The sequence below is a fragment of the Glycine max genome, chromosome 12 (genome assembly GCF_000004515.6).
Source record: "Glycine max cultivar Williams 82 chromosome 12, Glycine_max_v4.0, whole genome shotgun sequence".
NCBI lineage: Eukaryota > Viridiplantae > Streptophyta > Magnoliopsida > Fabales > Fabaceae > Glycine > Glycine max.
The window spans coordinates 10,826,698-10,839,560 of record NC_038248.2 but is presented as its reverse complement, the minus strand read 5'-3'; the positions used below and the strand labels follow the sequence as shown (position 1 = coordinate 10,839,560).

Here is a 12,863-nt window from a genome sequence, read left to right as displayed (position 1 = left end):
CAATTGAACGTTGATCATTACAAAGGAATGTTGACTGTCACGTGTCACGTTCTTATTGGATGATAACTGCCACGTGTCATGTTCTGATTGGATGTCAATTCCTTGAAAGATGAAATACATTGTTGTTTTCATCATACAATCAGAACATGACACGTGGCAGTCATCATCCAATAAAAATGTGACACGTGGCAGTCAACGTCACTTGCTAACGGTCAACGTCCAATTGTGGTCTGGGGGATCAACATTGCACGATGTTACAAAATAGGAGGACCCAATTCGTGAATTAAATTAATGAGGGACTAAATCTGAAATTAAAGATAAATTGAGGGACTAAAAATACAATTTTACCTAAATAAATTAAGTTACAAACCAGATAGTGGAGTTTTGGTTAGAGCTCTGGTGCGAAGGGATGAAAGGATGTAAAAGCAACTCTGAACAAATTAAAAATCACAAACATTAAAAACCTACTTGTATAAAGCAAAATATAGTTGTGATTAAATGATAGAGAAAAATTTAAAAACCTGATTCCAAGTATGGATTAGTTAAAAGACAACCTGAAAAAAAGGATGCTACTATTGGTCTCTTGTAGGGATCCCATGAACAAAGTGACTGCAAAAATAGAATTCAAACGGAAAAATGAACACATAACAATCTATTAGTGGAAAAATGGGGAACAGAAGTACACTGTAAAGTAATAAAAGTAAAACTACTTACCATCACAAGGCTGATTGCATCATCGCTTCTGGATGGGATCAGTGTAGAGAGATGTACACCAGCAAGCTGTAGAATTTAAATAAAAGGAAGTATTTAACAAAAGACAGTGCCCATCTTATATCTTAATATACATAATATCAATGGAAAACAACACAAGTTTAAACAAATAAAATAGAACATTCTAAATTCCTTCACATGCCACACCTTCACAAATAAAATAGAACATTGTAAAAAAATAGCTCAATCAAAACTCTTTAAGACCAATTCATCAATTAGTTATTCCCTCTCTGTCTCTCTGGCAATCAAACAACGCATGAAGTGTCTCCCTGAACTCTTAAGAAACTATTTAAATTGGTCATATAAAAGCCAATAAATAGAGTAACAGAGAAAGAGGGGATTTCTCCACGGATCAAAAGAGTGAGAAAGCAACAAGTACCTTCCATGGGTTGGTGATTATTCTCAGCCAAATCCGTGTGCGGGACAAGCATCTCCTCGTACTCCTGCTGCTGCTGCAAAAACCAAAACACACAAACCAAAAAGAAATCATCATTATCACCCTACTTCGGATCCACCGAAGAACCAACCCCAACTAAATCCCCAAATTCCGAGCACGAAATGCATCGTAATTGAAGCAAATTCCACTCGCGCAGATCAAAACCACAACCCCTAACACGAAACCCACATCCACTCGGCGGCAACCTAACCTTCCCCACCAAAATGACAATCAAAATTGACACCATTCGCCAAAACAGAAAAAAGGAACAAAAATCAAGCAAGCAAATAAGAGAAAGCAAAAAATGACTCGCAAAATTGAAAACGTGCGAGTGATCAGAAGCGCAGGGGGAGTTGCAGAATGAGGGGTAAGGGAATGTACGTCAATAGGAGCAAGAGTCATCACAGTCATGGCGATTGCGCAATTGACCTCGCATGGCGTTGCTTATGGAGAAGCAATGGAAGAGAGAGAAAAATGAGAGAGAAAGAAGAATGAGGAAGGAGATGAGGGGACGCGAGGGGGCACAGATGAGGGGACGCGAGACAACGACACCGTGCTGAGAGGTTTAAATTAAAGCTAATAAAGAGGGACGCGAGTGAGAGCAAGTTGGTTTAAATCCAGCACCGACCATACAAAGACGGTCGTGAGGTTAAGACCGTCTTTGTATCAAAATAACAAATTTACAAGTTTGCCATTGAATGCCTCATCAACGATGGGTTTGCGGAAACGTCGTCGTTCCATTCGAGTTAATTATGGAAACGTCACTGCTGCACTTTCTAAGACGATCCTTTACAACTGTCTTAGAATCAGCGACGTAAAAGGCTCAATTTTTAGTAGTGTGCTATTCCCATCACCATTCTATCATCGTTATCGTCACTACCACCGTCACCATCACCACATCATTGTCATTGTCATCGTCACCATTCCACCGTTGCCTTCATCACCATTGTTGTCATCATTGTCATTATTCCACCCCACCACCAACCATAATTTTAAAAATCAAATTAGTGATTAACCCAATCAAGGCATTAGGTCATGGGATCAATGGTCGAACCAGTAGGTCACTAATTAACCCACATGCCATGGTCTTTATATCCAATCTTAATTGACCCACATGATCCAACGGGTTTCCTTCCCTAGGCATGACCCAACTCTGGTCAGTAGGTCACCAGTTTAACCGCAAACACGGCTGGATCATATCGGATTACATCAAGTTCAATGCATGGTCGATCTGATAAGCAACTTGACCCGAACAAACCTCTGGTTCACTAGTTTAACCACAAACCTGACTGGATCATACCAGGTTACATAAGGTTCAATGCATGGTTGATCCAATAAGCAACTTGACCTGACCAAACCTTCGGGTCGCGGTCGAATCAATTCGACCAATCAGATCACTTCGGGTTTTTAAAACATAGTCATCACCATTTCCCCGTTATTATCATCACCACCACCATCCCACTGCCACCATCGTCACCACCATTATTCCATCCCTATCATCGTTGTCATCGCCATTGACACCACCACTATTGCCATCACTGTTATCGTCGCCACTCCCACAACGCTACCTTTATCACTATCATTATTTCATAGTAGAGCGAGATAAGATAAAACTATTGACTCATTTTATTTATCCTTAATTTGTAACATCTTTTTAAAATCTAAAAACAAAGAATAAACCAAAACTCAAAACTAAAATTGATTTTGATTTTTAAAAATTTTAAAATGAAAAATCAGCCCGAACAAGGGCTAAGAAAAGAAAGTTGAAGGAAAATTGGGGTGAAGGAAAATAGTGAAAATTAAACGGTAAAAGTTGTGTTTTTCTTTTAGCTAAATGATCTATTTTGTCCTTTATCTTAATTTTTTATTCACTTTATTCTTTTTTTTTCAAAAAGTTCAATTTGATCCTTTATCTTATTTTTTGTTCAATTTAATCATTTATCTTTTAAAAAGTTTATTTTAGTCATTTATATTTTTTATGTTCAATTTAGTGTTTCAATCTATTTAAGATTGACGTCGTGAATCATTTAAGAATGATTTTTTTTTTCTTTAAATGAAGTGTAGGGGAAGAGAATAAAACTGAACTAAAAAGTTTATTTTGAAATGATTAATGAAGTCTATCTTAAATAGATTGAAGGATCAAATTGAAAAAAAATAAGATAAAAGATCAAACTGAACAAAAAAGTTAAGACAACGAACCAAATAAACTTTTTAAAAAGACAAAGAACTAAACTAAACCAAAAAAATAAGATAAATGACCAAATTGAACTTTAAAAAAAATAAAAAACCAAACTAAATCAAAGAGTAAGATACAGGACCAAATGGATCATTTATCCTTTCCTTTTTACTATCTATATTATAAAATTAAACATTATTTTATGATATAAAAAATTGTGTAAATAGTGCCAGAAATTTTGTGGTAGAGGCAATATTCATATACATAAATTTGTGGGGACAAACCAACAAGAATAGTAAATATATGTATAATTCAATGTGTTAGGGTTCATTCAAGAGGTATTGAATTTAATTTCTTTAAATAAAATATCGAGTTTGACCCTTATGAATAAGAAAAATAGGATTAGAAGACGAGAACTCATTAAACCTGACTAATTAATTAGATTTTCAATTAAAATTAATTATCAACCAAATCGATAAATACTTTATATCAATAACATGATAACGAAAAAAATTGACTACTCTCTAATACATATTATAACTTGAGTGTCTAAGTTACTCAAACTAACATCATCACACTCATTCGTTGAAGACCATCAGAAACCACCACACAACTAGTTTGAATCCTCTTCCTTGTGAACAACTCAAAAGAAATATATATAATTAAATTTTTAATTTGAAAATTATATATATATATATATATATATATATATATATATATATATATATATATATATATATATATATATTATTTTATTTATAAGCAATTTAAAAAATAAATTATATCTTTGTATCATCGTCTTTCCACGTTCGATCAATCTATATACCCGTTATGGTATTTGTTTGCATGTCTATTTTTTTGTTTTAAAAGAGAAACTCCATTTTCAATGAATAAATAAACCCCTCACCCACCAGCTGTTCACACTTTATACATACATTGATACACACACGCACGTACGCCAAGTGACGGAGAAAGAAAACAAAATAAATAAAGAAGAATGAAAAGGATTTTGTTAGTACGTGTCTTCAGTGTATATATGACTATATGTTAAGAAATAAAGCATTTATTATTCGAAATAATTAAGTGTTAATATTTTATATAACATTTTAAATATTTATATTTATATTTATATTCAATAATTCCTTTTTTTTATTTCTTAGTACAAAGGGCACACGTTGGGAAAGATACGGAAAAATAATTATTAAAGAGTAAAATATGTTTGGAGTATGGTAAAATTTAAAAAGTATTACTTTTATTCATATAAAAAAAATTTATATTAATTTGATCCTTATAAAAATAAAAAATATATTTTGTTGATCATTGGTGATAATTCTATTAAACAGTCTTTTTAGATGACTAACAAAATTAATTTTTCTCTTTATCTTCCTAAACAGACTCAAAAGATACTAGAAATTATTGTTCTTTTATTTCTCTTCTTAATCTCACAAGAAAATGTGAAAAAATTGTATAGAAAGTGACAAAAAATTATAATTTTGAAGAATTTTAACTGACATAAATTTCTTATTACATCTTGATGAGTTTTAATCGTCACAAATTATTTAATTAATTTATAGTCAAATTATACATGTAAATGTAACCATGTTATATTACTTTTAGACGAGTTACAGTTGAAGATCAATAAAAATATATTTGATTTTTGAGGAGATGAAATTAATAAATAAAATTATGAGGAGAAAATTAATATTTTGTCAAATTTTATAGGAAACTCAAATATATTTAGGCGTTATTAAATGTGAGAAGAGAGTTTTGATGTGAAAATAATTAGTTTATTATAATGTTAATTTTTGTTAATTAAAGAAGATCAAATTTATCATCTTTTTCATCTCTCTCAACCATTGAATCTTATATATGAGAGTATCATCTTCGAATAAGGAAGTTTTTATTTGATAACTAATCGTTCATTCACCTATTAATTAACAAAGCAAATAAAGGGCAACATTACGCAAGGAATGTATAAATCCAGCTTAGCTATTGGCACAAGTGACGCGTAAAGACTAAAGAGGGTGCATGTGTCTATATTATACTAGTACTCCAGAATGATTGATTTGCTAAAGCTTTGCTGGAATGTGAAGGAAGATACGTATTTGATTGTGAAGTCAACAAGATAAGCATTAAAGCATATATTAAGTTGTATAGTAATAAAGTCGAATAAAGTAGAAATTTTTTTGTACCTGCCGAGAATTCCTCTCAATTTGAAAATTTATGCCATGGCAAGATGGATTACATCTCACATTAAAAAAAAAAGTTAAAATATTATATGATTTAGGTGGTTGTTCTCCAGCTTTATGTACGTGCTGTCCACCTAACTTGAGGAAAATTATTATGAAAAATAATTATCGATCGATGGCATTTTACAAAACCCCAAAATGTTAATATCCAAACCATTAATTAAGTGGTTTATTTCTACTTTGATAAATGCAAGTTTCTTCTCAATATATTTCTCATTTTAAAGGCATCTATTAAACTTTTAAGTATATGTTTTTGGATGCCATTGAAGGAGCTTAACATTTACTTTTACTATCAAAAGAATATTTTTTCCTTTTCATTTTGTATTTTCAAATTAAAATATATATATTAGAATTCTAAAAAATTCGTTCTCAATTTTATCCAAAGATAACTTAAGTTTCAGACCCTATATGTTCATGTCTGTATTCTCTTGCTTTTAAATGGGATAGGCCAAATGTTCATGGTTCAATTTGAATTTAAATTTAAATACTTAAAATTTAAGAGGAAAAAAAAAAAAGGAACAGAGAAAAATAGCTTCTGAAACAGTGGACCAATTCGGTAGGGGGACAAAGGCAGCAAAAATATGATGACATAGACATAATCTCCTACGGAGAAATAATTGTGTTTCCTTAAAGAGAAAAGGCTAAATAGAATAACAACAAATTTTTTATTAGATTAATTAAAAATATCAAGGGAGAATTCGACAACTCCATGGATAGACATCAGCAAATTAATCTATCTATGTACATATATAAGGGCTTATTTGATATTAAGTCAATTTTTTACACTAGCACTAATTAATAATTTATTACAGAATGCAAAATTAATCAATCCAACCATTTGAATTATTTGATATTATTTTTCGAATCATATATATATATATATATATATATATATATATATATATATATATATATATATATATATATATATATATATATATATATATCAATTTTCTCATAAATTAGATATTTATTAGTATGTTATGTTGTAATGAATATTTACTTATATTTTAACTAATATATTATCCGTCAAAATAAAGTAAAATAATAAAGTAATAAATAATTTTTTATTTAAATAAAATTTTACTAACATAGTTTATTTAATAAGAATGTTTAAAATAAATAAAATTCATCTGTGGTGGTTATTCCAGTGATGAAGAATTTATTTTCCTTTAGTAAGATTCTAAATTTAAGTTTTATAAATTAAAAAAAATTAAAATAATTTCTTTAAATCAATATGGTCAGCTTGAGTAATTAGACTAATGTATCTTTTATTCACAAAAAAGACTAATGTAATTTTTGAATACTAAAGCTTTAAAATAAAAATGACAAAAGCTTTTATCTAAACCATAAATTATTACTATTATTGAATGTCTCATAAGATATGCTGAAATAGTAATGGTGAAGAAGTACGAGAGGTAACCAAACTAATAGCGTGTTAATGGTCACCAAAAGAAAAAAAAAAAACTACTTTTGTAGTAGCGTTGTAATTTTTCCATTTGATAAAATTTTCCTTTCACGTTATACAACCATAGGCTCATCCAATTTCACTAAATGTTAGGAGAATAAGAAACTCTCGTAGAGAAAGCTTTTTCTATTTTTTTAACCTAAATGTTGGTCATCTTTAATTGGTGAATGGTGACATTTAGCAACAGGGTAGAATATTATTGGGACAAAAAGCTCTAGAGTCATTGCATAAGGCAATGAATGGGTCATGAACACAATATAAATCACATAAGCAAACTAGAGACACCTGGGTAAAATATATAAAGAGTTGTAACAATTTTGCTCAATGATTTCTGCAAATACAATTTAATAAAAATAAGTTATTACTAAGGTCAAAGCATTGTACAAGGAATGTATAACAATGGAGGAACTCAAATTCCCAGTCCAGCAATTGGAGTATCCAAGAACACACCCAATGATGAACAATTGAAGAAAGTTTTCACCAGAGAAGTGAATTAAACTGAATAAAACTGAGCTTATAGGAACAGCTTGCTGCCATTCCATGGCGGATGAAAGTGATGTCAAAAGAAATCCCCTATAAACAACACTTCTTCCAAAAGGGGAGTGACAATGCAATAAGCAAGCACACAAGACACTCTTGAAATGTCACTGTTTAGAAGCATCTCCTTCAGTATGGGGTTGTTCACAGGCTGCATGCATATGGTAAAAGTAAAGTTAAAGGAAAACACCATCATTTCATAACTTTCAACCTGTCTCAGTATGCTAAGGTACAGATTTAAAAAATATTGCAAATTTTAGAATAACTACGGATAGAATCATGAGGTTTGGTAGGGAGGGGCTGGAGGAAATGACAGTTCCATGGTTTGCAATAATAGTGCCTTTATTAAGCATCATGAGAATACGATAATGACACATTCCACAGCTCACACAGTAAAGTAGGACTAATTTTTGCTATCAAATAGTGCTGGGTATTCTCCACAACTGAATCAAACCACTCGGGTAATTTATACCGTGTACGTTGGAATGCATAACAATCTTATCTACTTATCTAACCTATTTAATTAAAAATAATTACACACCCTTTTAGTCAGATGCCAAACACAATAGTTGTTTCTTACTTTTTATTTTCAAATTTCCCCTTGCTCTTTTCTTGAAGTTTCCTCCTATATCTCTTAGTTCTTCCAAAATAAGTAGTTAGCAGCAAGAAGCAATCATAACCCTGTTTGTTTCTGTCATAAGCCTATCTGATTTAATACTGGATGAGACATTTTTCTGAAATGCATATTATCTCAGAGCCTCCCCAAATTAACATGGCAAATTTACCATGTATGAAGAAAGTATAACTGTGATATTAAAAGAAATATAAGAAACGTAGAAAAGAAATGCTAGTTAATAAAAACTACGATTTCTTTTTGAAAATTAGCTCCTTGAAATGATAGATTATTAGGTAGTCTTGGAACACATGATCGTCATCGAAAGATTAGTTGGGACCATAGACACGTGGGGGTCCTAGACTTAATAATTTCTCATTTACAATAGAGGTAGACCTTAAGAATTCCTCAAGACAAAAAAAGAAAAGATATCACATGTCATTCAAGTTTGAGACCTATAAAGTATAACCTACCTACCTCCCAAATCTTCACTTAATAATTGCTTACATCTTTTATTTCCCCAATTTTCCCTTATATTCCACACCTGTTTCCAGATGTAAGCAAGTTTCTTATAGCCCAAACCCCTCTTTTGTCCTTACTCATTTCCGGCATAATCTAGCACAGGAGTGGATGGTACAGCTGGAAAATGTGGGGTATTTTCCATGATCAGGAAGGACATTTTATTGAAACAAGGTTTATTAATCATACATATATACTAATGCAACAAAAATTAATGCTTGTAAAGAAAGATGTTTTCAAAGGAAAAAAACAACATAATGATACCAGTTTCTGATTCACTACCTAGTACCTACAGCAGTATTGTTATTGAACAGTCTGGGGTTTGAAAGAAGATTCTTGATGATTCTAATCTATTACCATGTGGTTTTACACAGATTTTGGTGAAGATATAAGGCCATGAAGGTACCTTGAGATGTCAAACTAATAAGACGCTCTTGGTGTATTGTGATTTACAGAGGGTATAGCTTAAATCCTGAGGATTCCTAGAACTATCCGAACACCTTGAGAAAGCTACGCAACTTGAAAAAGCGTTGGGTGCCTTGAGGTCCTAAATGTGCATTGAGAAAGCCTAGGGAACCTTTTGGAAGCTTCAACTCTTTTGCTCTAGGAATAATGCTTTCCGTGGCTTGCTGAAATAAATAAAACTCCGAAGGATGCCAACGGGAATTGTGTACAAGTGGGTTAGTCACTATTTAAAGGAGGAAAGAGTTTGGTTTGGATGGAGTCAACATGAATAGACTAAAGTAAGGAGTAAGAAATTTTAAAAAGAATTTGCTGATAGACTAAATTTTTCTTATCAAGAAAAGAGAAGAAGAAACAAAATTTATCAGTTTTAATCAACTTTTAGAATAAGATTTATTTTCATTTTTAATGGTATTTTGAGTCTATTCTTAAATTTGTAATGAGATATAATCTTTTAGTGTTATTTTAACTCTTTTAATTATTAAAGTAGTTATTGGATCTTGTGTCTAATTTAGAAGTATTAGTAAGTATAATCATCCTCAACTTATTAATGTGAATTGTTTTTATTTTTTTTATTTTTTTCAATTTTAGAAAATTACAAATAGTTTTTCTAAGTTATTGATGTTAAATATTGGATCGGCAAATTAACGTTCCATCAGTTCGCTTGATCCATCAAGTTATCAAAATCTCATTAAATACTATTTTTTTTCTGTTAACAAATGCAACCCAACAATTTGATCATACCAGGGAAGTAGAGCACGCACCACCCTAGCTAGCACTACTCCAAGCTAAATATGTAAAAATAGCATGGAAGGACATTCCTCAAATAAAGATAAATTATCATGTTCCCTTCCAATAAATACTCCCAATCTCCTGTATATCTCACACAACTCAAGGTTCATCCCTCTTAATCTCCTCCTTCTCGCAAATCTCACACTTTTCACAGTTGTTCTGCCATCCACCTTAGCCTTTGGTTGTTATTTAGTGTTTACTCTTAGGAACTATTTGTAAATCTTTAAGGGGTTTCCTAGACTATCAATTATAGAAAACCAACAGGATTTTAAAATCTATGATTCTCACAAACAATAGATAAACAGATAATAATGCGTACCTTTCTCCATAGGAAAGCTTCTCTCCGGTGTACTTTAATTTCCTTGAAAGAGGAAAGAGATAAAGTTTCACTTCCTTAGGCCTTTCTTTTCTGCCTCTCTCTGTTCGTGATGACTATGGGTGAGAGAGAACACTTTTCTAGTCAGGAAGGGAACCTTATTTCACGTTAGTTGGGTATTAAACCCCTTTTATAACCACTACTCCCATCAAGTAGCAGTTAACCCTAGAAACTTCTCCTATTAAGCCCAATGACAATTTAGTCCTTAATCGTTAATTATTTACTTATTAGTCCCTACATAAGTCACATGTCTCTCACATGAGACATAAATTCTAACATTCTCCCACTTGACTCATGTGACATTAATAAACATTATGGACTAAATAAATAAATAGATTAACTAACATAATATGCATTAAAATTAACTAAATTGTTTTATACATTAGGTACATCATAATTTCATGATTAAGAATAGGAACCAATTTGAGTCATAGCGGTTATACATCATCTAATCGACGTAGTCCCTTCCATGTACTACAAATTAGTCTTCTCCTTAATATGACCATTAGTTAGGAGTACATAATTGGTCCAACATAATGTCTTCATTCAAGACAAAACCTGTTAACATTATTCTAATACAAACATGCATGCAAATATAGAGAGAACAAGTAATCAGAAACATATCATAAATGAGCTTAGAGTGTCAACAAAATCTCATAAGGTAAATTACACTTAATGATCATCAATAACAATAATGCCCATATTTTCAACATGTTCTATAAATGTCTTGGGCGGTAATCCCTTTGTCAAAGGGTCAGCTATCATAAGCTTTGTGCTAATATGTTCTATTGACACTCTTTGTTTCTGAACTTCTTCTTTCACGACAAAGTACTTCAATTTCATATGCTTAGCACTCGTAGAGTACTTGTCGTTCTTAGAAAAAAAATATTGTTGCGGAGTTATCACAATACATTTTTAGCGGCCTAGCAATACTGTCGACAATTCCAAGCCCTGAAATAAAGTTTCGCAGCCAATTAGCATGAATTGTAGCCTCAAAACATGCTACAAATTCAGCTTCCATGGTGGATGCAACAACAACTGATTGTTTTGCACTCTTCCATGATATTGCTCCTCCGGCTAAGAGAAATACAAAGCCAAGAGTGGATTTTCTTGTATCCACACATCCAGCAAAGTCTGAGTCTGAATATCCAATCACCTCTAGGTGATCAGACCTCTTATATGTAAGCATGTGGTCTTTTGTTCCTTGTAAGTATCTCAGAACTTTCTTTGTAGCTTTCCAATGTTCCATTCCTGGATTACTTTGATATCTTCCTAACATTCCGGTTGCAAAGCTTATATCTGGTCGAGTGCAGGTCTGAGCATACATAATACTCCCAACAACTGATGCATACGGAATTGCTTCCATTTGCTTCCGTTCCAGATCATTTCTAGGACATTGTGCGAGACTAAATTTGTCTCCTTTCTGAATTGGAACGGGAGATGCTGAGCACTTTTCCATCCTAAATCTCTCTAGTACTTTATTGATATATGCTTTCTGAGATAAGCCTAACAATCCTTGTGATCTATTTCAGAATATTTCTATCCCTATCACATAGCTTGCCTCACCCATATCCTTCATTTCAAAGTTACTAGAAAGAAACTTCTTAGTCTCATGAAGAAGACCAAGATCATTAGTTGCAAGCAATATATCATCAACATACAGGATTAGAAACATAACCTTACTCCCACTGACCTTCAGATATATACACCGATCAATAGTATTTTCCTTAAATCCAAAGGAAACAATGGTATCATTAAATTTCAAATACCATTGGCGGGAAGCTTGCTTAAGACCGTATATTGATTTCTTTAATTTGCACACCATGTGTTCCTTTCCTTCAACTGAGAACCCCATTGGTTGGTCCATATAAACATCCTCCTCTAAATCTCTATTCAAAAAGGCAGTTTTCACATCCACCTGATGTAGCTCCAAGTCATAATGGGCTACTAATGCCATGATAATCCTAAAAGAATCCTTTCGTGAGACTGGAGAAAACGTCTCTTTATAATCAATGTCATCTTTTTGAGTAAATCCCTTAGCAACAAGTCTAGCCTTGTAACGTTCAAGGTTGCCATGAGAGTCACATTTAGTCTTGAAGACCCACTTACAACCAACTCTTTTACAACCCTTTGGTAATTCTACAAGGTCCCAAACACCATTATGTTCCATGGAATCTATCTCTTCTTTCATAGCATTTAACCACTTCTCAGAATTATCACAACTTACAGCTTGTGAAAATGAAACTGGATCATTATCATTAATGCTTAAGTCTGTTTCTGTTTCATGTAAGTATACCACATAGTCATTTGAAATAGCTGGTCTTCTTTCTCTTTGAGACCTCCTTAATGCTACTTCTTGTGGTTCTTCCACAATGGGTTCATTATGTATCGTGGGCTCATCATTGTGTTGTACTTCTTCATTACTGTTTGTAGCAATAACTAAAGTAGTAATCACCTTATTGCT

The 12,863-nt window shown here is 32.2% G+C and overlaps 2 long non-coding RNA genes across 2 annotated transcripts; both read right to left on the bottom strand.

Moving 5' to 3' along the window:
* Positions 1–521: 521 nt before the first annotated feature.
* Positions 522–1,734, bottom strand: LOC121173177 (uncharacterized). The gene is made up of 3 exons (XR_005887521.1): positions 1,151–1,734; positions 715–780; positions 522–609 (listed from the first exon to the last, which is right to left on the bottom strand). It is a non-coding gene; the product is annotated as an uncharacterized lncRNA (long non-coding RNA).
* A 5,694-nt stretch (positions 1,735–7,428) lies between these two features.
* LOC100807202 (uncharacterized) lies at positions 7,429–9,537 on the bottom strand. Its single transcript, XR_001383814.2, has 2 exons — positions 9,176–9,537; positions 7,429–7,788 (listed from the first exon to the last, which is right to left on the bottom strand). It is a non-coding gene; the product is annotated as an uncharacterized lncRNA (long non-coding RNA).
* Between the last annotated feature and the right edge of the window lie 3,326 nt (positions 9,538–12,863).